This window comes from Onychomys torridus, chromosome 6, assembly GCF_903995425.1.
Source record: "Onychomys torridus chromosome 6, mOncTor1.1, whole genome shotgun sequence".
Taxonomy (NCBI): domain Eukaryota; kingdom Metazoa; phylum Chordata; class Mammalia; order Rodentia; family Cricetidae; genus Onychomys; species Onychomys torridus.
In genome coordinates, this window is record NC_050448.1 from 42307921 (window position 1) to 42333019 (window position 25099).

Below are 25099 nucleotides of genomic sequence, written 5' to 3' on the forward strand. Positions count from 1 at the left end.
AAGTTCTCCCACCCAGGGCTTTCCTAATACAAAGTGAATGTGGAACAGGCTGGAGCTCTTCAAATCTGTGTACTGTCAGAGGGGCCACTTCAGAGAGTTCTGGGACACTTGGCTAAACGGGAGTGGGAGCAGTGCAATTCTGATCTTACTTTTAAAAGGGAAACTTAAACCAAAACTAAAAAGCACTCAGTGGTGAAAGAACAAGTAGACACAGTGACAAAAGGCAGGTCATATAGAAAATCGAACTCTGACCCCAGCTAGTAGCAATCAGTTGCAGACATCAGCCTATAATCCACATTAGCCAGACCCAGAAGCCAGCCTGTTAACATATGTCAGACTTCTAAAAACTGGACAAGTTTCTCTACCAAACCCAGGAAGCCAAACAATAACCCTTATAATATCTGCTTTCCCTGAGGTTTTGTGTCTGTTTCCAATTTAGTACCTGGGATGCCAGCAACAGCTTCCTCCAATCTCCACAACATGGCAGACTAGGACCCAAAGCATCAGAAATTAGGACTAGGTATGACCTTCAAAGGCCCACTTTTAGTGACCTGCTTCCATCACCTTGGCCCTCCCAAAGTTGAAAGCACTTACTGCTCTTTCAGGGGAGCTGAGTTCAGTGCCCAGACCTGCTGTGGGATGTTCTGTATGTCAAATGTGTTGCTCTGATTGGTTAAAATAAATAAAGTGCTGATTGGCCAGTAGCCAGGCAGGAAGGATAGGGTAGGTGGGACAAGGAGGAGGAGAATTGTGGGAAGTGGAAGGCTGGGTGGGGAGACACCACCAGCCGCCATAACAAGAAAGATGTAAGGTACTGGTAAGCCACGAGCCATGTGGCAAAGTATAGATTAATAGAAATGGGCTAAATATAAGAGTAAGAGCTAGACAATGGTAGGCCTGAGCTAATGGCCAAGCAGTTTAAATAATATAAGTGTCTGTGTGTTTATTTTATAAGTGGGTTGTTGGACTAACAGGGCTTGGCGGGAGCTGGAGAGAAGGTCTCCAACTACAAATGGCGCCCAACGTGTTTGCAAGAGTTTCCACCTAAAACCTGAGAAAAGGGATTCTAAAATGGAGCTAAAAATAGCTTCCTAGTTGTCTCTCTCAAGTTAGCAGCAGCCTGCCGGTTTGAGCTACTATGGTGGGTTCCTGGCGTGTGTGTCTGACCTACGGCTGGAATGAGGCGTCTACAAGCAGCACTTTACTCTGCTGCATGGTGGATTTAGCCTTTGCTAGTTTAAAAAAAAAAAAAAAAAGGTTTCTGGGCTATGCACTGCTTTGATAGAACTGCTTCACATGGCTCCAGACCCAGAGCTGGCGGTAAACTACCACAGGCACTTTGGAAAGCTGAGGTAGGCAGAGCCAGCAGCCACAGCAATGTTTCAGTCTTACAAAGATGGATATTACCAGAGAATCTGGTTTATGTTGTCTTTGGGATTTTAACTACAAAAAAAGATTTGTTGAGTTAAACAAATATGTAATTTTTTTTTTTTGTATGTGGAGCTGAGGATCTAACCCAGGGCCTTGTGCTTGCTATGCTAGGCAAGCCCTCTACCACTGAGCTAAATCCCCCAACCCCTCAAATATGTAAATTTTAAAGGTACCTTGATTTCAAAATTTGGATATAAGGATATGTTGCTTTGGAAAAGAGTCTCTGCTTTTGTTTCCACAGAAAGCCAGAGGCTTTGGATTTGTTCCAGATTAAGATACATCAGGTTTGATCAGCCAAGACCACCTGAAAGGTCTCTGATGACACCATGGCCCAGATGATCCAACATCCAGAATGGTTTCAAGGCAACTGGCTCAGAGGTTCACCCTCATGGACTACTCCATAATCCTAAAATTTTCTTTGTGTCCCCATAAGACACAGCACCCCCCTCCAGCAGGAAGTAGTATGAGAAACTACACCCAAATTCTCAAAATTACCAAGCTAGCTTTGGGGATGGAATTGGCTCACTCCTTCTCTAAACCCAGACATATTGCTAAAACAAAAGGTTAAGAGGTTCTTGTGTCCCAAATCAGAAGAGCCCTCTGGTGTGGGACAGAGAAAAACCAGTATTTTTATTTAAATTGGGTTGACTACAAATGTTATCTCTTTCTAAAGAAAAAAAAGGGCATATGACATAGATATAACAGGATAAAAGGGTAGATTAATGAACTTACTTTTAAAGAACAACAACTTGTTTTAAATGTCTTACATTGGTATAGATTTTAATCTATTGATACAAACTTAAAGTTAATTTTGTTATACTGTATATATATTTCTACTCTCGTTTGAGGTATTATGTTTATGCAACTCATTTAGATTGTAATGGATAATTAAGAAATACAGATCAATTAGTCTTCTATGATAGTTAAACTTATAGTCATGTTAAGTTTCCTAGGTATACATAGATATATTTCAGACAGGTAATCTTCAAATACTTCGAAGGTCTACAGAATATGGCATTTAAAGTATTTTTAAAATTTAGACTTTCTGGACAGTGAGACATGTCTGCTCCTGGCAACACCGATTTACTTCAGAGAGGAGGATGGACATTGAAGACACTTTATATATCTTCACATTGGCAAAAATAGCCATTTGGACAAGCAACTGTTCTTGCCTGGACTGCTTGATCAACTGGACATGCAGGACCCATAGAAAGGTGACCACTAAACTTTGCTTGACAAAATGATCCTTCAGGTTCCTGCTTCACAGAGGAAACTGCCAGACATTCTACAGGACACTGAGAGAAGTGATCGAGAGACTCTAGCCCTGTGGGCTGAAGTTAAATGCCCCAACTTTACAAAGGAACATTAGGTGACTGTCCAGGCTGCCAGCTGTCTCTGTCTACTCTTGCAAGATTCCCAAAAAATGCTTACATCCTTCTCCCAGTTCTCAGGTAATATTATATCCTTCTGAGGTCTTTGATTTGGTTGAAGACTAGATAGTTATAATTTCCTCAGCTATGATAAAAGATAAGTTAGATATAAAACCTTAGTCTCACAAATATAAGATAGATAGGATATCTTCTTTAATATTGTAACTGTAATTCTTGCTCGATAATTGTTTTGTTATCTGAAATTTTATTATATAAAAGTTAAAACCTTGCTTTTTGAAAAAAAAGAAAAGGGGAAGTGCTGTGGGATGTTCTGTATGTCAAATGTGTTGCTCTGATTGGTTAAAATAAAGTGCTGATTGGCCAGTAGCCAGGCAGGAAGGATAGGGTAGGCGGGACAAGGAGGAGGAGAATTGTGGGAAGCGGAAGGCTGGGTGGGGAGACACCACCAACTGCTACCATAACAAGAAAGATGTAAGGTACTGGTAAGCCACAAGCCATGTGGCAAAGTATAGACTAACAGAAATGGGCTAAATATAAGAGTAAGAGCTAGACAATGGTAGGCCTGAGCTAATGGCCAAGCAGTTTAAATAATATAAGTGTCTGTGTGTTTATTGTATAAGTGGGCTTGGCAGGGGTTGGAGAGAAAGTCTCCAACTACACAGACCCCTTAGCCACCCATAACTCCAACGCCCTCCTATGACCTCTCCAGGCACTCATAAGGCACACACCCCCAGAGACACATAAGTAACAATACATTAAAAACCAGCACCACCAGACAAATGATGGAATCCCTGAAACAAGTTGTTGTTGTTGTTGTTTTCTGCACTAAAATGTTCCCATTCTTCTGTCTGTCTATTACCCTGCCAAAAATACACACAGTGGTGGCCGAGTTCTTTGCCATAAGCAGCTCAGTAAATAGCCTTGGCTCATCCTCATTTGGTTAGCCTTTATTTCTTTACAAAGGAGGATACCAACACTTCCTTGGATACTTGATGCATTCCCTGATCTTCTCTGGTCTTTAGGTTCCTCCTCTAGTAAACAGAAGTCATGTTGCTGACCCTATCTCCCTTGTTATGGTATTGCAAAGAAATAGGTGCTTAATGAGCTGGAAAACCTGAATTACATAGTCTACATCACTTTAAAACACAACCACAACTGACCAGAATACAGCACCCCCCAGATATGCTGCTCTGGCTAAATTAGCAGTGACACAAACAATTAAGGAGACAAACTAATTTGGGCTCATGTGGTGGAAGAGTTTGGTCCATGGCACTTGGAGACTGTTCATAACATGACAAACCAGACAAGGAGACAGAGAGCAGGAGTGGAGTCTTCCATGGCCTTCCCTAGTGACCCACTTCTACCAGCTGGGCCCAGCCCCCCAAGCTCAACCTCCCCAAACAGCACCAGTGGAGACCAAGTATTCAAAACAGGATCCTGCAGGGGACATTTAAGACTCAAACTATAGCTCTCTGCCCTGTAACCCCAAAGATTCATGGCCACCTCATAATACACAGCATGTTCAGCCTAATTACAAGAATCTTCATGTTCCTAACAACTCCAATATCATTTACATTAGTAAGGTCAAAATCTCTAAGCCTTAAAAAGGGTGCCTCTTAGCTACAAATCCCTGTGAAATAAAGAAGAACATTGCCTACTTCTAACATCCAGTGGCACAGATGAAGGGTTCCCACTTCAAGAGGGCTTCGAGAGGCAGGAATGGGGACACAGGAAGGAGAGGTAGAACCAGAGAGAGACTGAGCACATTGGAGCAAACAATGCATTCTGAAGCTTCATGTACGTCACATAAGACAGCAGGGTGTGAGCTCCCAAAGCTCAGGTGTCCTCCTTCCTTGCATGTGTCTTAGAGTTACTATTGCTGTGATGAAATACCAGACCCAAAGCTACTTGGAAAGGAAAGGATATATTTCACTTCCATCATGGTTAAGGGGAGTTGGCATGAACCCAGAGACAGGAACTGATGCAGAGGCCATAGAAGGGTCCTGCTTACTGGGTTGCCTCTCATGGCTTGATCAGCCTGCTTTTTTTTCTTTCTTTTTTTAAATTTATTTTATTTTATTTTGCTTTGTTTGTTCGTTGATTTGAGACATGGTATCTCTGCATAGCCCTGGCTATTGTGGAACTCACTCTGTAGATCAGGCTGGTTTCAAACTCAGAGATCTACCTGCCTCTGCCTCCTAAGTGCTGGGATTTAAGGTATATGTCACCACTACCTGTCCAGTCTGCTTTCTTATAGAACCTAAGAACACCAGGCAAGGGGTGACCCCACCCACAAAGGATGATACTTTCCCACAAAAATCACTAATTTAAAAAATGCCCTACAGGCTTGCCTACAGTCTGATCTTTTGGAGTCATTTTTCACTTGGGGTTCCCTCTTCTCTATGACTCTAGTTTGTGTTCAAGTTGATGTACATACTAGCCAGGACAGCATGGAGATTGGCATCCCACATGGCCACTTTCTTGAACTGGCTCGGGTCAGTGCATACAGCTTCTCTTGGCAGACACTCCCCTTATTTCTGTTATGCCTCACCCTCAGGACTTTACAGAAAGCCCTTTCGGGGGCCCCCTTCAGGGAATCTGACACAGTTGCATGTTACCCATATTCACATGCTTTTTTTTTTTTTCCTGGAATCTTAATGCAAGTATTTCCAACTCCATCACTCCTGCCTTGTGTATGTGTGGAAACAAGTGTCATGTGAATAGTTTCAGGCTCTACTGCTAGTTTGATTACTAGTGGGCCTCTTCTTGGATCATGGCTGTAGAAGCATCTGAGTGCATAGGTGGTTGAACCTGATAAAACACTTCCTAAGTGGACATTTTCCAATCTTTTAAATTAAAATTTCAATTTTATGCTCTGGATCCTACAATGGGTAGATTCTCAATAATTTCTCAAATGCTCTCAAAGAATTTTTTTAAGACCCGGTGTCTTATTGTCCTGGAACTGTATGCTAGCCTCGATGTCCAGTGAGGGGATACACCTGTCTCCACTTCTCTATCATCATGCTTGGCTTTTTAAATGTGAGTTATAGGGAATGAAACTCAGGTCATTTGTGTAACCATCCTAACATAAACTTCTGAAAAGAAGCTGTGCCTGGGAATGATTGACTGACTAGAATTTCATACTGTGGAGAGGTTGGAATGTTACCTATTCTTTCTCCTGGGCTAGTTCTAGCCCTCTTCTGTGTGGGAACTAACATGTTGTGACTACTAGATAGGAACCTTTTTGGAATCTATTAACTTAGCAGACCACTAGCTTCCAGCAATCCAAAAGCTAAGAATGTCATCAGATAGCATCTTGGGTCTATATAAAAACTTCCCCCATCTTGCTGTACCTACCTCTCTGATGTACCCACCAAGGTATATTAACGTTGTCTTGATTTATGACTTGTTTGGCAAAACCATAAAAACTTCATGAAACTGCCTCCAGGTTGGAACATGGAATTTGGGGTAACCCGAGTCTGTGTTCACAGACCATGGTCACTCAAAATGGCTCTAGAATAATCTATTTCTTCTTCCTTTTAAGATGAGAGATGTTTGTACACTGACAGAGGAAAGAGGAGAACAAAATGGGACACAGATGGCATTGTTTGGGGTCACATTTACAATTGGGGGTAAGTTATATGGACTCTCCTTCCTTGGGTTGAAACCAGAGAATTCCTTTCTTTGTTCCTTTTGGACCTACTCAAATGTCTTAGTTTTGTTTCTCAGTACTAACCTGACTTGGATACTTGTTTAGAGAAAAGGAGGTAACAATCCACATTTAATCTGTGAGATGTGTGGAACCCAAAGGGACACATACCCTGATGATGAGTAGGTGTACTTTCTTATAACGTAGGCAAAAAGTAACCATGTGTTTGTGTGGTATCTTGGTTAGTGGAATCATCACAATGGCAGAAACCACATCACTTGGCTGCCATCTTGGCTGGTAACTTCTTTAAACTAGTGGTAACAACATAACATAAATCAAAACATTGTCCTGCAGAAAACTTCCTTCCTGGTACCACTAGCTCTCAGCTAGTCACCACATCCTGAGAATTTCCTATGCTCTAAGCATCAGTCATACCTCTCAGCTCTACCAGGTTTTTCTTTTCTTTCCTTTCCTTTCCTTTCCTTTTCTTTTCTCTGTTTGTTTGTTTTTCACCTTCCTGGATGCCTAAGGAAACTGGAGACCAAGGTGGGACTCCAACATGGTCTCTATCACTGTGTGATAAGATCAATGCATTTCATATACCCAAGGAAGAAGGTAATACCAGACTACCATGATGGCTTCTTTGGATTTTGACACATTGGCTTGCATATTTACTGGTTTCTAAATGCGACTTCAAGTTACCCCAGCCATATGCCTCCAACATTGGCCAGCTACCAAAAGAAGCTAGTTCTTTGAGGCTGCTAGACTTGGGAAGCTCATGTGAATTTGCAATGGGAGACATTTTAATCTATGTTCTTTTTGTCATATAGAAACATCCCTAAACTGTTTCAGCTTTACCCAGACCTTAAAGAAGGAAATGCCTGATGTCTTTCTATACTTACACTTGGCCCAAGTCAGACTGGAGAATACAAAAGTGGCCTACAGTAGAATTATCACAGTATTATGTCCTACAGCTTGATTTCTTTGTAGGAGGACATGTACTTATTAAGTTTTTTAATTCATCGGCCTCTACATACAGACATACACTCACTGGTTATAAATATAAGCTTTCAAACAGTCGCTTCAAGTCTAGGCAGAGAGGATCTCAGGTTAAACACTGGTAAAGACTCTGTCAGCTGGATCCTCCAAGATCATGAGTGTCAACTGCTACACACACCCATGACATTATAACACTTAAAGATATCAAAGGGTGACCCTTCAAACTTGAGTGTTCTTTCTATGATGATACCTAAAGGGCAAAACGTTTTCTATCTCCTGCCACTCACTGCTCCCAATGCACAATCCAACAGATGATAAAACTCACTTGAATAAATGCATACAAGGCTATCAGGAAAGCCTGGCCAATTGTTAGCTCCCCACCCAAGCCAGAGATCTCCTTCTCTTGACCAGAAGAAAACTGTTTCCCCTTAATGGGCCTTTATTACGGCTGTGACACAATTCTCAGTGGAGTTCTTATGCAACCCAACTCTGACCCTCACTATTGCAGACTTTTCTGTCCTGTACCAGCATTCTGTTCTTCCAGAGTCTCAGCAAAATCACCCATTAAGCTTTGCTTACAGCATTCTAAGGCTGCTATGGCTCACAGCTCAAACTTCTCCACATTCTTCTCATAAACAAGTTCCAAAGACATGAAAGTGACATGGCCAGCGGTAGTCACCTCAACGACTCCACTTTTCTGAATCAGTCCTCCCAACTGAGAATTACTGTCAGTGGAGAGGCAGCTGTGTTTCTTTCTTACAACACCACTGTTGCCCCCTATTATTTTCTTCTGCCTTCGTCCTTCCTACTCTCAATTTAGAATCATCGTAGGTTTGCATTTTAATTTGGGGTATATAAAACATGGGAGAAGCCACATACATGTATTGATTAACAATTTTAACAATAAAACCACATGGCTTGTTTCTCCATTGTCACGCTGCAGCTCCTGCTGTGCCCCCTCTGCTCTGTTCTTCCTGCCTGAGCAGGTTTCTTTTCCATGGTATGACTCTTGGATGCTGAGCTTTTCTTTTATTTCCCATCTTCTTTTCCTCCTCGTTGATAGTCTAGAGCTAAAGAACTTGAATGTTATTTAAAAAAAAAAAAAAATTCTGCGAGCTTCACCTATTGGAGCACAAATGCCAGTGTGATGGGACTGAGGACATTTTTTTAAAAATATATAGATTCATTTCTTCCAGAGAGGCCTCTATGGTGCTGGTTGAGAGACGAATGAGAAAATATGCTTTAATGGACCCAAATTATAATCAGCCTATTTATTGCTGGGATGTGAATTCAGACTCACAAGAAGTGAGCATTTCCTTTGTTTATTCTCTTAATTCTGCTGGCAAATCTTATTTTCTTAAATTCATAAAATCCTATTACAAGGTAGTATCCATTCCCCAAATTAATCCCAAGGTTTCATATAATTGCAAATATTAATCCCTGGGATCAATGCGGTGCTCTGTTTATCTGGTTACAACTAATTTTCCACACATAATGACCACAGGACTCTGTTGTCACAGCACAGGTGTATGTGATCCCCAGAGATGCTACCAGCACAGTGGTGCTGAGACAAGAACAGTCCTCAGAACTCCAGGAGGATCCTGAAGCACACACACACACACACACACATACACACACACACACACACACACACAGACATACACATACAGACACACACACAGACATACACACACACACACACACACACACACACACACACACACTCACACACATAGACATAACCAGAAACTAACTCCCCCCACCCCCAAAGTCTCTCTCATACATGCACACACACTCACACACACACACCCTGCCCTTCTGAAGCACACCCCACCACCTGGGCCTGCATCTCTCAGCTGGTTGGGAAGGTGTAAGGCTATTGCTTTTCTAAGAAGCTCCTTGTTATGCTGACATGCTGATCCAGAGTTCTGGCAGCAGGAACATCTGATTGAAAAGACTGGAATAAACCTGAGCCCTGTCAAGTCAGTCCTCACTAGCAAACACTACCACAGTGGTAGACATAAAATGGGGACTAAGTTTCTCTTTGAAAAAAATTAAAAATAAAAACAGAAAACCAGAATGTGCTAACACTCTTAGCAAAATTCCAGGCCTCAAAATTAGCATCAAAACTTCAGCAGCTTTACTATACACTAACATGAAAAATTCCAAGGGGCAGAGAGAATCAAGAAAACAACTCCATTCACACTGACAGTGGCCTCAAAATTAATTAATTATAAAATACTTTAGAATATATTTAACTAAGTAACTGAATGACTTCTATACTGAAAACTTTAAAATACATGCATGCACACACATGGAACTCGAGAAGATTCTAGAAGATGGGAAGTCTTTGCATGTTTGTGAATTAGAGAAATTAAAACAGATATCTACCAAAGCAATCTACAGATTCTATGTAATCCCCATAAAATTTCCAATGGTATTCTTCACAGAAATTTGAGGAAATATTTAAATTCATATAAAAACACAAAAGGCCTGAGACCCAAACCAAGGTTGAGCAAAAAGAAAAACTGTTTCCTCAATAACTAAGGATGTCAAGTGTGTTTTCATGTCTTATTGGGTATGTAAGCATGTTCTTTAAGGGGTGTGTATGTAAGCCATCAGCTCATTTTAAAACTAAGCTGTTTGTTGTTGTTTTGCATTGTTGGGCTTTGGTCTGGATACCAGAACCTTATCAAATATGACTTTGTAAATATTTTCCCAAAAACAAAAAGCATTGCTAGTGGTATCAATACACCAGTAGATCACAGACTCTTGGAGTGCCTATCCCCAAAACAGACCTCTGCCCTGGAACATGTCTCTTTCACAGAGAGTATGTTGTGGCCTTACAACTCCTCCTCTTTGAAGCTACAAGATCAATTTTTTATCCTACCCGGCAGCTTGTTCCTTATATAGGTTATGTTTGACTAAATCACACCATGTGGAATTTCCCACTCACTCCCCAAACTTTTAAGTCAGAAATATTTTTGTTCAAGGGAGTTCTCCTTTAGGCTCTCTGGCCTTGTTGCTCATGATGACACCCTCTCCTATTCTCACACTTTAAGCTATATCTTTCACCAAAGCTCTTCTCCAGGTTTTCAAAGACAGCCCTCCTTTCCCATATGATGTACTGTCTCTCCTAATGCTCTTCCTCCTCAAGGCCCGGTCATGGCCCTGTGGTCCAGAGACTCTTTCTCCTAATAAAGCTTATTCTGAAGAGTAATTGGGCCCAGTTTCCTTTCTACCAAACCTGTCATCTATTCTCTTTGTTGTAAGACATTTCCAGGTATATTACAGAGTCACAATAACCAAATAACTTGGTACTGGCACAACTATAAGTACATAAGTGTGGTTGATATATTGTGCACCCCAATAAACTTATCTGGGGGCCAGAGAACAGAACAGCCATAATATTAAACATAGAGGTTAGACAGTGGTAGCACATGCCTTTAATCCTAGCATTCCAGAGGCAGAGATCCATTTGGATCTCTGTGAGTTCAAAGCCACACTGGAAACAGCCAGGCATGGTGACTCACACCTTTAATCCCAGGAAGTGATGGCAGGAAACAGAAAGGTATTTAAGGCATGAGGACCAGGAACTAGAGCGAGTTAAGCTTTTAGGCTTTTGAGCAGCAGTTCAGCTGAGATTCATTTGGATGAGAACTCAGAGGCTTCCAGTCTGAGGAAACAGGATCAACTAAGGAATTGGTGAGGTGAGGAAGCTGTGGCTTATTCTGCTTCTCTGATCTTCCAGCATTCACCCCAATACCCAGCTCTAGGTTTGTTTTTATTAATATGACCCATTAAGATTCGTGCTACATATAAGTCAATGGAATGGAATAGGAGCTCCAGATACACACCCATGCAGCAACAACCCCTGGTTTTTAACAGAGGGGCTAAAAATGTACACTGGAGAAAATACGGTGTTTTTAACAGTGCTATCAAGGAAATGGGATATCTACATGTAAAATAATAAAACTACACCCCTATCTCTCACTCAGTACAGAAATCAACTTCAAATGGATTAAACATTTGAAGGCCTGAAACTGTAAGTAGAAAAAGTAAGGTAGGGGAAATTTTCAAAATAGAGGCAAAGCAAAAGAATTTCTCAATAGGACTCTGCCCAGGAAATAACACCAACAATTTACAAAAGCGATTTCATGGAATTATAAAAACTTGTGCTAAGAAAAAAATAGGTAATCAAATGAAAAGACTGCCTACAGAATCTCTGTTAGATGTACATATGACAGAAAGCTATATATCTATAACATATAAAGACTCAACTCAATAACAAGAAATCAAACAACACAATCAATAAAGATGCTCATGAAATGAATGGGCCATTCACAAAAGATGAGATACAAACGGCCCCAAAAATATAGGAAAATAATCAACATCATTAGCCTTCAGGGGGACGCAAGTTAAAACTACATGGAGATTCCTTCTTACCCAGTCAGAACGGCAGTCACCAAGAAGACAAATAACACATGTTGGTGCAGTTGTGCACAAAAAGGAACACACATATACTGCTGCTAAGGACATAAAGCAGTGCTGCCACTAGGGAACTCAATATGGAGGTTACTCAGAAACGAAAAATAGATCTACCATATGGCTCAGCTAAGCTACTTCTGGGTATTTACCCTAAGAACTTCAAGCTGACATTTTAGACAGATATTTGCACATCATTGTTTATTTCAGCTCTAATCTCAGTAACTAAGTCAGAGACCCAACCCTGGCATCTATCAACAGGGAAATGGGTAAGAAGATTTACATGGTCACCATGCTCCATCCTTTGTAGGAAAATGGATTCCATTGTAGTTCATCATACTAAGTGAATTAACTCAGTCTCAAGAAAACCCACTATAAATGTTTTCTCTCATGTGTGGCTCTAAGAGTTTATGTGGATGTATGAAATCATGTGTGCATACATAACAAAGAGAGGTTGTTTAGGGTGCAAAGGGGACTGATGGGGAAATGGAGAGAAAGAAATGTTGAGGTAGGGAGGGAGGAGTATGCTGAAAGGATGTCATAAATTTGTATGAAAAAGTAATTCGTTATCACATCCAATGAATGCATGCTAATAGAAAAAATAAAACAAACAAACCCAGAAGATAACTATGGGCTTGAGATCACACAAGACATGAGTGAGTCATGGAATTGGTAAGAGTAATGGTGGAGGCAGAGATCTACAAACACGGAAGCTTCCACACCATTTAATCTAGATACAATTTCCAAGACAGTCTCTCTCCACCAGGAAAAGTCCGTCTCTAGCATCATTACTTAAAATGAAAATGGAGCACAGAAGTCAGGGTGTGGCTTTCAGACCCTCAGTGCTCCAACTTACCAGTCTTCTTAATTACCTTGTGGCCTGGGAGGTTTTATTGTTCTGCTGTGCTTGTGTTAATAATAGAATGAAATGGAGGAAGACATACTTGAAAACCAAGTATGCTTTTGTTTAAATGTTAAAATGAACTGGAAAGATTTGCACAGGTTCACTTGACCTGGAGTTCTAAAAAGGCTTTGATTCCTAAGTATCACGCAGCAGAATGCACTGAGCACAATAAGGCAGTTGAGCCAATTATAATTAGGTTCTCACTTCTCTGAGCAGCCTGACAAAAAACTAAGAAAAAAATAAGCTAGTGTTGATGTAGTAAGTTCAGGTAGGAGGCCCTAAGAGGAGAAACATTAACAGGCTTGATGCAAAGTGTGTGTTGGAGGGAGCCCTAGAGAAAAAGCTAAGTGTGGGCAGGCAAGCCCCTGTTCAGATGATAATTTGAGCCTCCAACTGTTGGATTTCGTCAATTGGAAGAAAATAAGTCACCCAAAGATACTGGCTCAGAAATAAATCTGGCCCCAGAGAAACACTGTGGGATAACACAAGCTGCTGATGCTTGTGCAGGAGGAAGAGTTGCACCTCAGATGCCTTCTCCAGTGTCGGCGCTTCAGAACACATTCTAGTGGATGGAAAGTGGGGATGGTTGTCCGGACAGTGATGAAAGTGTTTTAAAATAGAAGTGAGACTTCCTGGATTGGCCTTAATCTCTTTCTTGTTTACAAGTCAGCTCATCATAGAGTAAGAATAGATGCTGAAGCGGTGGCTGTGACTCTTTAATACAGTTGCTCATGCTGTGGTGTGTGGTGGTATTGTGTTCCCCAAAATATTGTGTGCCCTAATATAATAAACTTATCTGAGGTCAGAAACAGAACAGCCACAATATTAAACATAGAGGATAGGCAGTGGTAGCACACACCTTTAATCCTAGCATTCCAGAGGTAGAAATCCATCTGTTCAAGGATACAGCCAAACGTAGTGACTCATGCCTTTAATCCCAGGAAGTGATGGCAGAAAGCAGAAAGGTATATAAGGCATGAGAACCAGAAACTAGAAGCATTTGGCTGGTTAAGCATTTGGCTAGTTAAGCTTTTAGGCTTTTGAGCAACAGTTCAGCTGAGATTCATTTGGATAAGGACTCAGAAGCTTCCAGTCTGAGGAAACAGGATCAGCTGAGGAACTGGTAAAGTGAGGTAGCTGTGGCTCATTCTGCTTCTCTGATCTTCCAGCGTTCTCACCAATAACTGGCCTCGGGTTTGATTTTATTAATAAGTACTTTTAAGATTCATACTACAGAGGTGATCCTCAATCATAAAATTATTTCATTGATGCTTTATTACTATAGTTTTGCTACTGTTATGAATGGTGATATAAATATCAGATGTGCAGTATATCTAATATGTGACCCCTGTGTAAGGGTTGTTTGATCCCCAAAGGGCTTAGAATCCAGTGGTTGAGAACCGCTGTGCTATATAATAAGCCCAATTTAAAGGTTTATCATGTGGAATGTTCATGGTAAGGGGTGCAAAAAGCTCAACTTCTATGCCAGATGGTAAGGGTTGCCTTTAGGAAGACTTTCTAAGGAAAATATGGGCAAATCCCAATGGGTCAGATTCAGGTTGGAATGAATTATGTTTAACAAGGATAACCAGAATGAGATAATTACTAATACAGTAACTATTCTGATGTCAAAATAGCTAATTTACACCAGCTATACTGTGAATATTGGATAATAGAGCCCTCTTCCACAAATCTGCATGAAGGAATTTGACATCCGCAAAGAGTATTAGACATACCCAATGCCCTAACTAATAGGAAATGTGATTTTGCTAATGTAGAGAGCATATTGTGGTGACTGGTTTTAAGTATTAGATTAACACACCTAGAACCACCTGGGAGGAGACTCTCAATTTTTCTAAATTAGATTGGCCTATGGATGTGTTATCTTCACTGAGACAGCTGATTAGGGAGTATCGAGCTCACTGTGGGCAGCACCATTTTCTGGGCAGGGAGTCTTAAGCACCCTACAATCGCATTTATTCACACCTCCATACTTATTTAGCGATCCATTTTCTCAAACAGCAATAGAAACTCTTTTGCATCATTGCCATCTTTGAGAGCCCATACTGATTCTTTATGATCCAATTAGATGAAGTCTGTGGAAACCCCTCTACCCCTATCATACACATGATATAAAGCTCCTTGTCTGTGTTCTACATCATCATATCCATGTATTGCTAGATTTTTGCATGTCTGCTCCCTTACTTGTTAAGGAGAAAAAAAAAAAAAAAAAGACAGCACACAGGCCTTTTCCATGGCAATAGTATATTAATCAGTTTTCTGTTGCTAATACAAATGCCTGCCACTTACTTTACAAAGTAGGGAGATTTATTTGATTCATGACCAGTCTGGCTGAAATGTCTGCAATCTTGACAGCACCATGTCCTGGTAGGATAGCCTCAATTTATACAACTTATCCTCACAAAAGCCAGCATTAATTTCCTCCTAGTGCCCATGTTCTTGTTGTCTTCTGCTAGGCTCCATTTTTCAAAGATTTTAGGATCTTAGCACTGTCACACTGTGGTGCAAGCTACTAGCACATGAATCTTTGTGAGACAGATACACTCACACCACATGTAAACCATAACAAACCCTATGCATAGCTCACTTGTCAGATCATTTCCAGACCTCCCATGAGGTCCAGCTTTGTCTCTTTATGCCAGGACTAAAGGCATTATACTTCATTTTCCCATTCTTTACCAGGATAGTTGTTGTCTCCCAAGTTGTACTTTATAGTTACACCCTTTTGTGGCATGGCTGCAGGCACACAGCAGTGGTAGCTGGCAATGAACTCAGTGTCCTGTCCACACTCCTAGCCCCTCACAAAGCTGATGAGCTTCTCAGCAAATTTTTCCACCATCGGGCATCCTTTGTATCTCTCTTTTTCCCAAAGCTATATCACATTCATTATTTGTTGTTTGTTTGATTGATTGTTTGTTTGCAAGAAGAACCCTTGCACTCATGACTTTCCTGCTTCAGCCTCTCGAGTCTTGGGATTTCAGGCATGTGCCAGCACATTCAGCTCATATGTAGCATTTTCATTTGGCTATCATCAGGCCCTGCAAAAATAAGCAATGCACATCGTATCCTCTCATTCTGCAGATACAGAAAGGACTGGAAATTTTAGCCACTAGGTGAAGAATTTCACCCAGACAGAATGTCAGATCAGAAAACATCCAATCCCATGGACTTCACACTACATGTCATCCATGTTTTCTGTGATGTCTCCCAGATCTGCTTATCTAACAAACTAATTCAGCTAGCTGTTTCTTAGACATGTCTAAGGAAGGCTCAGGGCAGGAAGCAACATTGGCAGCAGAAATGATAAGCTAAGCTATGCACACTGATTAAGAAAGTGATCTTAACCACAAGCCCATTGTTAGAGACTGTTGGTATAAATACATGAGAATACTAGAAATGTGGTTTTATTCTTCTTCAATGAATAAGTCTTTATATTTACTCAGTGCCTATCAAGGAGCATATTGAGGCTTTCAGGAGATCAGTAGGAGTGATATATCTCAGCTACATACAGCAGAGACAACACAGCTCTCCAGCTCACCCTTTTCATAACTCCTCACAGACCCCCAGAGACTTTCCCCAACATGTTAAGAGATGGATGAGAGAAGAAAGAGTCTGAAAGTCTACTAAGATGTTATTTTGCATAATCTATTCTCTCTCTCTCTCTCTCTCTCTCTCTCTCTCTCTCTCTCTCTCTCCTCTTCTCTTCTCTTAAATAAAAAAAAAAGAACTCTACCAATACAAAATAAAATCACAGGAAAGTTCAGAGACTATTAATGAATGGCAGGTGTTTTCAGGGGAAAAATGAGTACTCAATTGATTTTTTGCTTTTGGCAAAACATTTGTTTTGAATTTTTATAAAATACATCCCCTGAAGAAAATAAATAAACTATATGCTTTGCAGAACCAAATGATTTGTCTTGTTCCTCCAAGGTGACCCACATTATTTTAATCATTTCAGATGAGCAATCATGTGACATTTCAAAATAAAATGTATTGCTGAAGGCTGAAAACCAGCTACCAGACAGTGAAAAGCCACACTTCTCATGCCCTGGTTTGCACTTTTCCATCTTCCTTTTGTCTGTTTTACAGCTTATTGGGATGAGATTATTTTATAAGAGCAGGAGTCTAGCTTTGGGACTATCTGCCTCAATTTTACTGTATATGGAAAAGGATCAGTAGAAAAATATCTCAAATATTTCCTTTGTACTCTTTATCCCCACCCCAACATCTCAGGACCCTGAGAAACAGCCAGAACTTGAATCTTGTCTTTATGATAACCACGGTTCTAACTGTGAGAAGGATAGGGGGAAGCTTGCATACTCCAAAGCATTCACATGTAGCTCTTTCACTTGGCTGTCACCCCACCCTGTACAAGTAAGGAATACATAGTCTGTCTTCTCATTCTGCAGAGACAGAAAAGGGCACTGGAAAGGTTTAACCACTAGGTGATTCAGTGGCTAATTTTACTGTATTTCCTAATTTCTTATGCAATCAATTTAAACCTTTTTTCTGTTCTCTTTTGTTCCACAATAACTCATTAAGGCTCAGTGTGGTTGTGAACTCTAACTCATTCCCTCTTCCTTAAAATGGGGGCCCCTTTGTTACTGACAGTTATGGTCTAGGCCAAGTGTCCCCAGGCTCTTGGCCCTTATCCAAAGAACTGAAAATAAGGCTTCACTCAGATTTGCAAAAGCAAGGTAATTTTATTTGAAGCTAAGCAATAAAGCAGAGACTAAAGAGGGGATGGCAGTGAGTCACATGGGGTCAAAGGGGAGGAGCGGCTGGTTACTAAGGTCATAGTTTGGGTGGTCTTCTATTTTGATGGATAGTCTAGGTTACATAATCATTTCTCTGACTGGTTACTCAGAGCATAGTTTGGGTGGTCTTCTATTTTGATGGATAGTCTAGGTTATATAATCATTCCTCTACTGTGCATGACCCTTATGATAATGCATCTGATTTTAATCATATACACCCATATGTATAGGCACAAGATGGTAAATAGGAGATTCTCCCTAACAGGTTACTAGAGAACAGTTTTGCTTTATGGAACATGTACCTACAACAAGTTCAAACTACACTGGTCCTTTTGTTTTCCATACCTAGATATGCTGGGAACATACCTGAATAGAAACTGTCTAAACCAGTGGTGGGAAAACATATACTGTTGTTCAGAGAAGTAAGTATGTATAACTTGATGCAGGTGGTAGTAGAGGGGTTTTGCAGTTGGTAGGTGCATTTTTTGAAGGGGAATGTGTGTGCATAGTACATATAGGTTAAGGAACTAGGCTGCCAAGTGCTCAATTACAGGAGGAGAAAGGTGTGTGTTACCCCAAACCAAATGTGTCCCACCACTCTATCTCCTGTTCTTGCCTGCCTCACCTCTTGTGCTCCCATGGGCACAACACAATGTTGTAACTGTGCTAAGTAGCTGTAGGTTGAAAACTCTGTTTTTTATACTAGTAGCTTGTGATTCGAAGGAAAAAAAAACTCAAAAGAACACAACGTCTCTCCATATGAATTTTATTTATAAAATAAAGTAACAGTTATACTTTTTGTTGTGTTTTGAGATGTTTCAATGAGATGGTACACATAAAACCCCTGAGATAGCCAGGTGGTGGTGGCACAAACCATCAATCCCAGCACTTGGGAGGCTGAGGCAGGCAGATCTCTGTGAGTTCAAGGCCAGCCTGCCTGGTCTACAGAGAGAGCTCTAGGACAGGCTCCTGTAGTTAGAAGTTTTCCTGTGTCTCGCCCGGCCAGCAGTCAGGACAAATCTCTCTCACTTGCATTCCCCAAGTAAACACATAGAGGCTTATATTAATTATAACTGCTTGGCCATTGGCTCAGGTTTATTACTGACTAGCTCTTACACTTAATTTAACCCATATTTCCTATCTATGTTTAGCCATGTGACTTGGTACCTTTTATAAGTTCTGCCTTGACATCTTGCTTCCTCTGTGTCTGGCTGGCAACTCCTGATTTAGCCTTCCTCTTCCTGGAATTCTACTTGTCTGCTTATCCTGCCTACACTTCCTCCCTGGCTACTGGCCAATCAGAATTTTATTTATCAACCAATCAGAACAACACATATTCACAGCATACAAAACAACATTCCACAACACTTCCCCTTTTCTTTCCTAATCAAAGAGGAAGGTTTTAACTTTAACATAGTAAAATTTCATATAATAGAACAGTTATCAAGCAAGAATTGTAGTTATAATATCTAGTCTATTTGTATTTGGCAAGATTAAAGAAAATATTCTATCTATCCTATATTTATAAGTCTAAAGTTTCATATCTAATTTATCTTTTATTATAACCAAGGAAAATGATAACTATTTAGTCTTCAACTACATCAAATGCCCCAGAAGGATATAATACTATGCAAGTAAACAGGAAGTACATTGTAAGCAATTTCCAAAGTTCTGGAAATGACAGAGATAGCTACCTGCCTGGATAATCATTCAAAGTTCCTCTTCAATGTTGGGGCATCCATTCTTCAGCCTACAGGCCTAGAGACTCTCAGTCACTTCTTCCTGTGTCTTGTAGAATGTCTGGCAGTCTCCTCTGCAAAGTAGGAACCTGAGGTACCATTTTGTCTTGCAAAGTTCAGTGGTCACCTTCCTATGGGTTCTGCTTGTCCAGTTTATATAGCATATTATCAGTAGTCCAGGCAAAAGCAGTTTCTTTCCCAAATGGCTATTTTTTGCCAAAAAGAAGATAAACTTCACATAGAGTGTCTTCAATGCCCATCTTTCTCTTTGAAGTAAATGGGTACTCCCAGGAGCAGACATAGCTCAATGTCCAGAAAAGTCTAAATTTTTAAAACATTTTAAATGCCATATTCTGTAGTTCTTTGAAGTGCTTGAAGATTACCTACCTAATTAAAATATATCTATATACCTAGAAAATTTAACTAACATGACTGTAAGTTTGATTCTCATGTATGACTAATTATTAATCTGTATTTCTTAATTATACATCACAATTTTAAATGAGCTGCTTAAATATAATACCTTAAACAAGAGTAGGAATATACATACAGTATAACAAAATTAACTTTAAATTTGTAATAAACTAAAATCTATAGCAATTTAAAACAAGTTGCTCTTTAAAAGTAGATTCAATAATCTACCATTTCATCCTATCATATCTATATCCTATCCCCCTTTTTTATTTTAGAAAGATAATGACTATGACCAATAACAACTTGTAACCAATCTCTAACAAAGACAAATATCCATAATCCATTTTGGGGGAATGTAGACGTTGTGTTCTAGGCTACTTCCTGCTGATAAGGGGCACTGGTAGTCTTTTGGGTATCCTGAGAAAATTCGAGAAGATGATCAAGTCCTGGGAAGACTGGCTATAACCTTTGTTGATAGGTACCATCTGTTAAGTTTCAAGAGGTCTGGTTTGATCAAATCTGATCTATCTTAACCTGGAACAAATACATAAGTTCTTATTTTCTGTGGAAACAAAAACAGAACCTCTTTTCCAAAGCAACATATCCTTAGACATAAACTTTGAAGTCAAGATAACTTTAAAATATATATACTGATTTAACTCAGTAGCCTTTACAAACAAATGTCTTTCTGCAGTTAAAAATCCCAAAGACAACATAATCCAGATTCTCTGTGTAATATCCATCTTTACATGGCTTTTGTTTGTTTGTTTGTTTTTCAAGACAGGGCTTCTCTGTGTAGCTTTGTGACTTTCCTGGATCTTGCTCTGTAGACCAGGCTGGCCTTGAACTCACAAAGATCCACCTGGCTCTGCCTCCCGAGTGCTGGAATTAAAAGTGTGCACTACCACCACCGCCAGGCTACATGGCTTATTTTTTATATTACTTTTATTGCCTCTTTAAAGACTTTTTTTTTAAGCTTTCTGTTTCTTTATACAAGTCTATATTCCTTTTCCTCTATCTTCTAAGCCTACATACATTTTTAGACACACTGTAAACTGGATTTATCACAACTGAATCTGTCTTATTGTGAATCTATTGCTTTAAACTGCAGCATGGTTAGAACAGAAGTGGCAGCTTTGGCTGTTGACTCCACCCACCTCAGCTTTTCAATATGGCAGTAGTAAGTTTACCACCAGCTCTGGGGGAACAATGCTCATCACTGACTCTGTGAAGCAGCAGATCTATGCTTCCATCCAGCAGCATGTAGCCCAAAAACTTTCTTCTTCTTCTTCTTCTTCTTCTTCTTCTTCTTCTTCTTCTTCTTCTTCTTCTTTTTCTTTTTGTACTAGCAAAAGCTAAATTTACCACCCTGTGTGGCTTGGAAACACCACTGTGTACTGCAGTGGGTCAAGCCCACATCTTGCTTCCTTGGGGTCTGGCTGGTAACTCCTGATTCAGCTTTCTTCTTTGCAGAATTCTGTGTACTGCTTATCCCACCTATACTTCCTCCCTGGCTACTGGCCAATCAGCATTTTATTTATCAACCAATCAGAGCAACACACCTTCACAGCATACAGAATGACATTCCACAGCAGGCTCCAAAGCTACACAGAAAAACCCTGTCTTGAAAAAGAAAGAAAGAAAGAAAGAAAGAAAGAAAGAAAGAAAGAAAGAAAGAAAGAAAGAAAGAAGAAAGAAAAACTCCTAAGATGATTCCTCAAATTTGATAAATGCCCAAATATGCAACTTATTGATATAGTTATTGGCATGATACATATGATAATCAATTCTGATTGTTAACCTGACAGGATCTAGAATCACCTGGAGAGAAACCTCCAGGCCTGCGTGTGAGAGACTGACTAGATTAGGCAGCCTCTAGTCATGCCTGTGAGAGTTTGGCTAGATTAGGTAGCCTCTGGGCATGTCTGTGAGAGATTATCTAGATTAGGTTAGTTTAGGTAGGAAGATCTACCTTGACTTTCAGGTCTTGAAATAAATAAAAAGGAAAAAGCAAGCCAAACATGAGCATCCGTCTTCCTTTGCTTCCTGGTCTCAAATGAAATGTGACCAGCTACCTCAAGGGCCTGTCAGCATGACTTCCCATCCTGACTGGCTGCATTCTGGAAATTTAAGTCAAAATAGTCCCTCCTTAACTTACTTTTGTCAGAGTATTTTCTTATAGCAACAAGTGCTCTGGGTTGTCATTCTGTATCCTGTGAATGTGTTGCTCTGATTGGTTGATAAATAAAAAGCTGATTGGCCAATAGCCAGGCAGGAAGTCTAGGCGGGATAGGCAGACAAGGAAAATGCTGGGAAGGTGAAGGCTGAGTCAACAAGCAACTAATACAATGTCTACTATGCCATGTACTTCTTAAGGATAAGAAACATAATCTTTTGACATGGAAAAATTGTGCTTATAAATACATAACTCAATAAGCCTCTGGCACACAATTAGGTTTTAGAGTATTGTCTCAGAGTTTTATTGCTGTGAAGAGATACTACGACCATGGCAACTCTTATAAAGGAAAACATTTATTGGACTGGCTTACAGTTTCAGAAGCTTAGTCCATTATCATTATGGTGGGACATGGTGGTGTGCAGGCAGACATGGTGCTGGAGAAGGAGCTGAGAGTTCTACATCTTGATCTGCAGCAGCAGGGAATGAACTGACTTGAGCTTCTGAAACCTCAAAGCCTAGCCCCACAGTGATGTACTTCCTCTAGCAGATCCACACCCACTCCAACAAGGTCACACCTCTTAATAGTGGCACACCCTATGGGCCAAGCATTGAAACACAAGAGTATATAGGGGCCATTCCTATTCAAACCACCACAAGTATGTTTGCAAAATGAGTGATCAGAGAGATCAGGGATATCTATGGTAGATATGTTGGTTCTGTAACCTCTGTCTAAGTTGTAACAAAATCTTTAAGACAGCCTGAAAATGTTCTGAGCAATTCAGGTCACTCAAAAACCCAAGAAATATATTTTTACTGGCTGTGTGACTCATTCTCAACACAAATATAGTGACATCATTAAAAGCAGGGACTTGGAGGACAAACAGTGAGAACTTCATCTGTGATCTTCCTTTGCCATACTTCACTTAGCTTTGTAATAATAAATCATACCACTTGACTGATTTCTCACGGGAATTTAGAAAAAGAATTCACAAATGGTGCTTAGCATAAATCTTCAAATATATCAACTGTTCAACACACAAATAAAACTTGCTGGCAATAAATTCTGAATTTTATTTACTTTAGATTGTTTCAGTCTTATTCTCTGCTTACATACAAAATTCTAGGTTGACAGAAGTATTTTGTTTTCCAAAGGGCCCTTAAATTGCCCTTGGATTTTGTTATTTCTGTTGTAAAGTCTGCTGTAGTTTAACTCTTGAACCTTTGAAAGAGACATGTCATAGTTCTCTGCTGTGAAGATATTATCTTTGATTTTAGAATCCAGCTATATTCTTATGTGACTGAAAGAGGTTTGGAAATTTTATTGATCTGGAGTTTAGTTGATGCAACTTTATGAATCATAAGCTGATATTTTGTAGCAACTTCTGAAAACTCTAAATCTCCATATTTTTAAATGTTATCTTTCAAAACCACAATTTTGAGACCATTCAAGAGATAAGTCCTAAAGAAATGAGCCTCACTTTCATTCCATATCTTTTATTACTTGAGTTATGGTTTGAAGATGAAATGCCCCCATTAACTGTTAAATGCTTGGTCAGATGGTGGTGCTATTTGGGGCAATTCTAGAACCTGAAGGAAGTAGTCCTGGAGCACGCCCTTGGGGGCTTAATCTTGTTCAACCCTACCTTGCTTTCTCCTTCCTCACCATCATGATGTGACCTGCTTTACCCTGCCATTCTTCATGCCATGTGTCTGAAGTTGAAGACAAGATAATCATTCCTCAATTCATTTCTACCCCACTGGGGTAGAAATATCTGACTGACAAAGGCAACTCTACCAGGAGTGAGATCATTGCTGTAAGTACATCTGAGGATGTGTTCCTTGAGCCTTTGGACCTGGTTTACAGGAGGATTCTAAAAGGATTTAGAACTAAAAAGTCACAGAAGAGACTTCAGTGGGAGGTTCTGGTGGGAGCTCAGAGGACTTAATGCTGACAGGCATGTAGAAGGCTCATGAAGTTTTATAGGAGAACAAGGACTCTACTAGGAGTAGGGATAGAGTCCATTTATGGCAACAAGTATGCTACATTGTTTTCTATTACGAATCTTTTAAGGATTGTAAGGTTAAAGGTGATTAACTAATCTAGCAGAGAAATTTTTGTCTAATCTACAGGCTGTGGCATGGTTGTTGCTATTTCTCTTAGCCAGATTTACAGTAAGAATTGAGAGTCAAAAGCTGAGCAGGTAGATCTTTAAAAAACAAAAACAAACACAAAAAACAAAACTTTATCCAGAAAAGACCATGCAATGTTGGAGCTAAGACAGGCATAATGTAGAAGATCAAATGATTAAAAGGAAGTCATAAACCATGTCTTAGAACAACAGGAAAGATGCCTAAAAGGCATTTGGGGAATTTGGCAGATCCCACCCACCACAGGCTCAAAAGTATAAAGTATTATATTAATTTAAAAGGATTTCTCTTGAGAAGATGTACTTTATGGGATTCTGTAATCATGTAGGGCTGCCTAGGAAGCTGTTTTGTAAGGATCTGATTCACCCTGCACAGGTACACAAAGGACAAGACAGGCATGGTCCAAGTGTGTCCAATTACAATCAAGCTAGCAGAAGATACTGATGCTATCCATGTGAAGCTATTTCTGTAGGCATGTAAAATATAAGAGCTACAAGGTCATTGGGCTTCCATCATATTTCAAAAGAAAGCCTAAGTGGCTAGATAATGTGTGATGAGGCTAAAGTCCCTATAAGCAGTCCCTGAAAGGAGATGTGTGAAAGCATGAAGGTAAAGCTCAAGTTGCACTGGCGATCTCAGGATGTTGAAGACACCAGGAATGTGTTCTGCTTTTCCAGGAAAGCTACAGATACTGAATGAGCCCTACCTAAAAGAGGCTATGTGGACTTCAAATAACAAAGCCATAGAGGTAAGGCTGCCCACATCCATTGTAACTCACACTATCATGCTACATGTCACAGGCTCTTGACATAGAGCTACAGATTTAATGTTTGTCTTCCTGTGGTTTGGTCTTTTTTATAATAATTTTTAAATTATAATATAATTACATCATTTCCCCTTCCTTTTCCTCCCTCCAATGCCTCCTATGAAACCCTTCTTGTTCTCTATCTTAAATTCATGGCCTCTATTTTTAAAAATTATA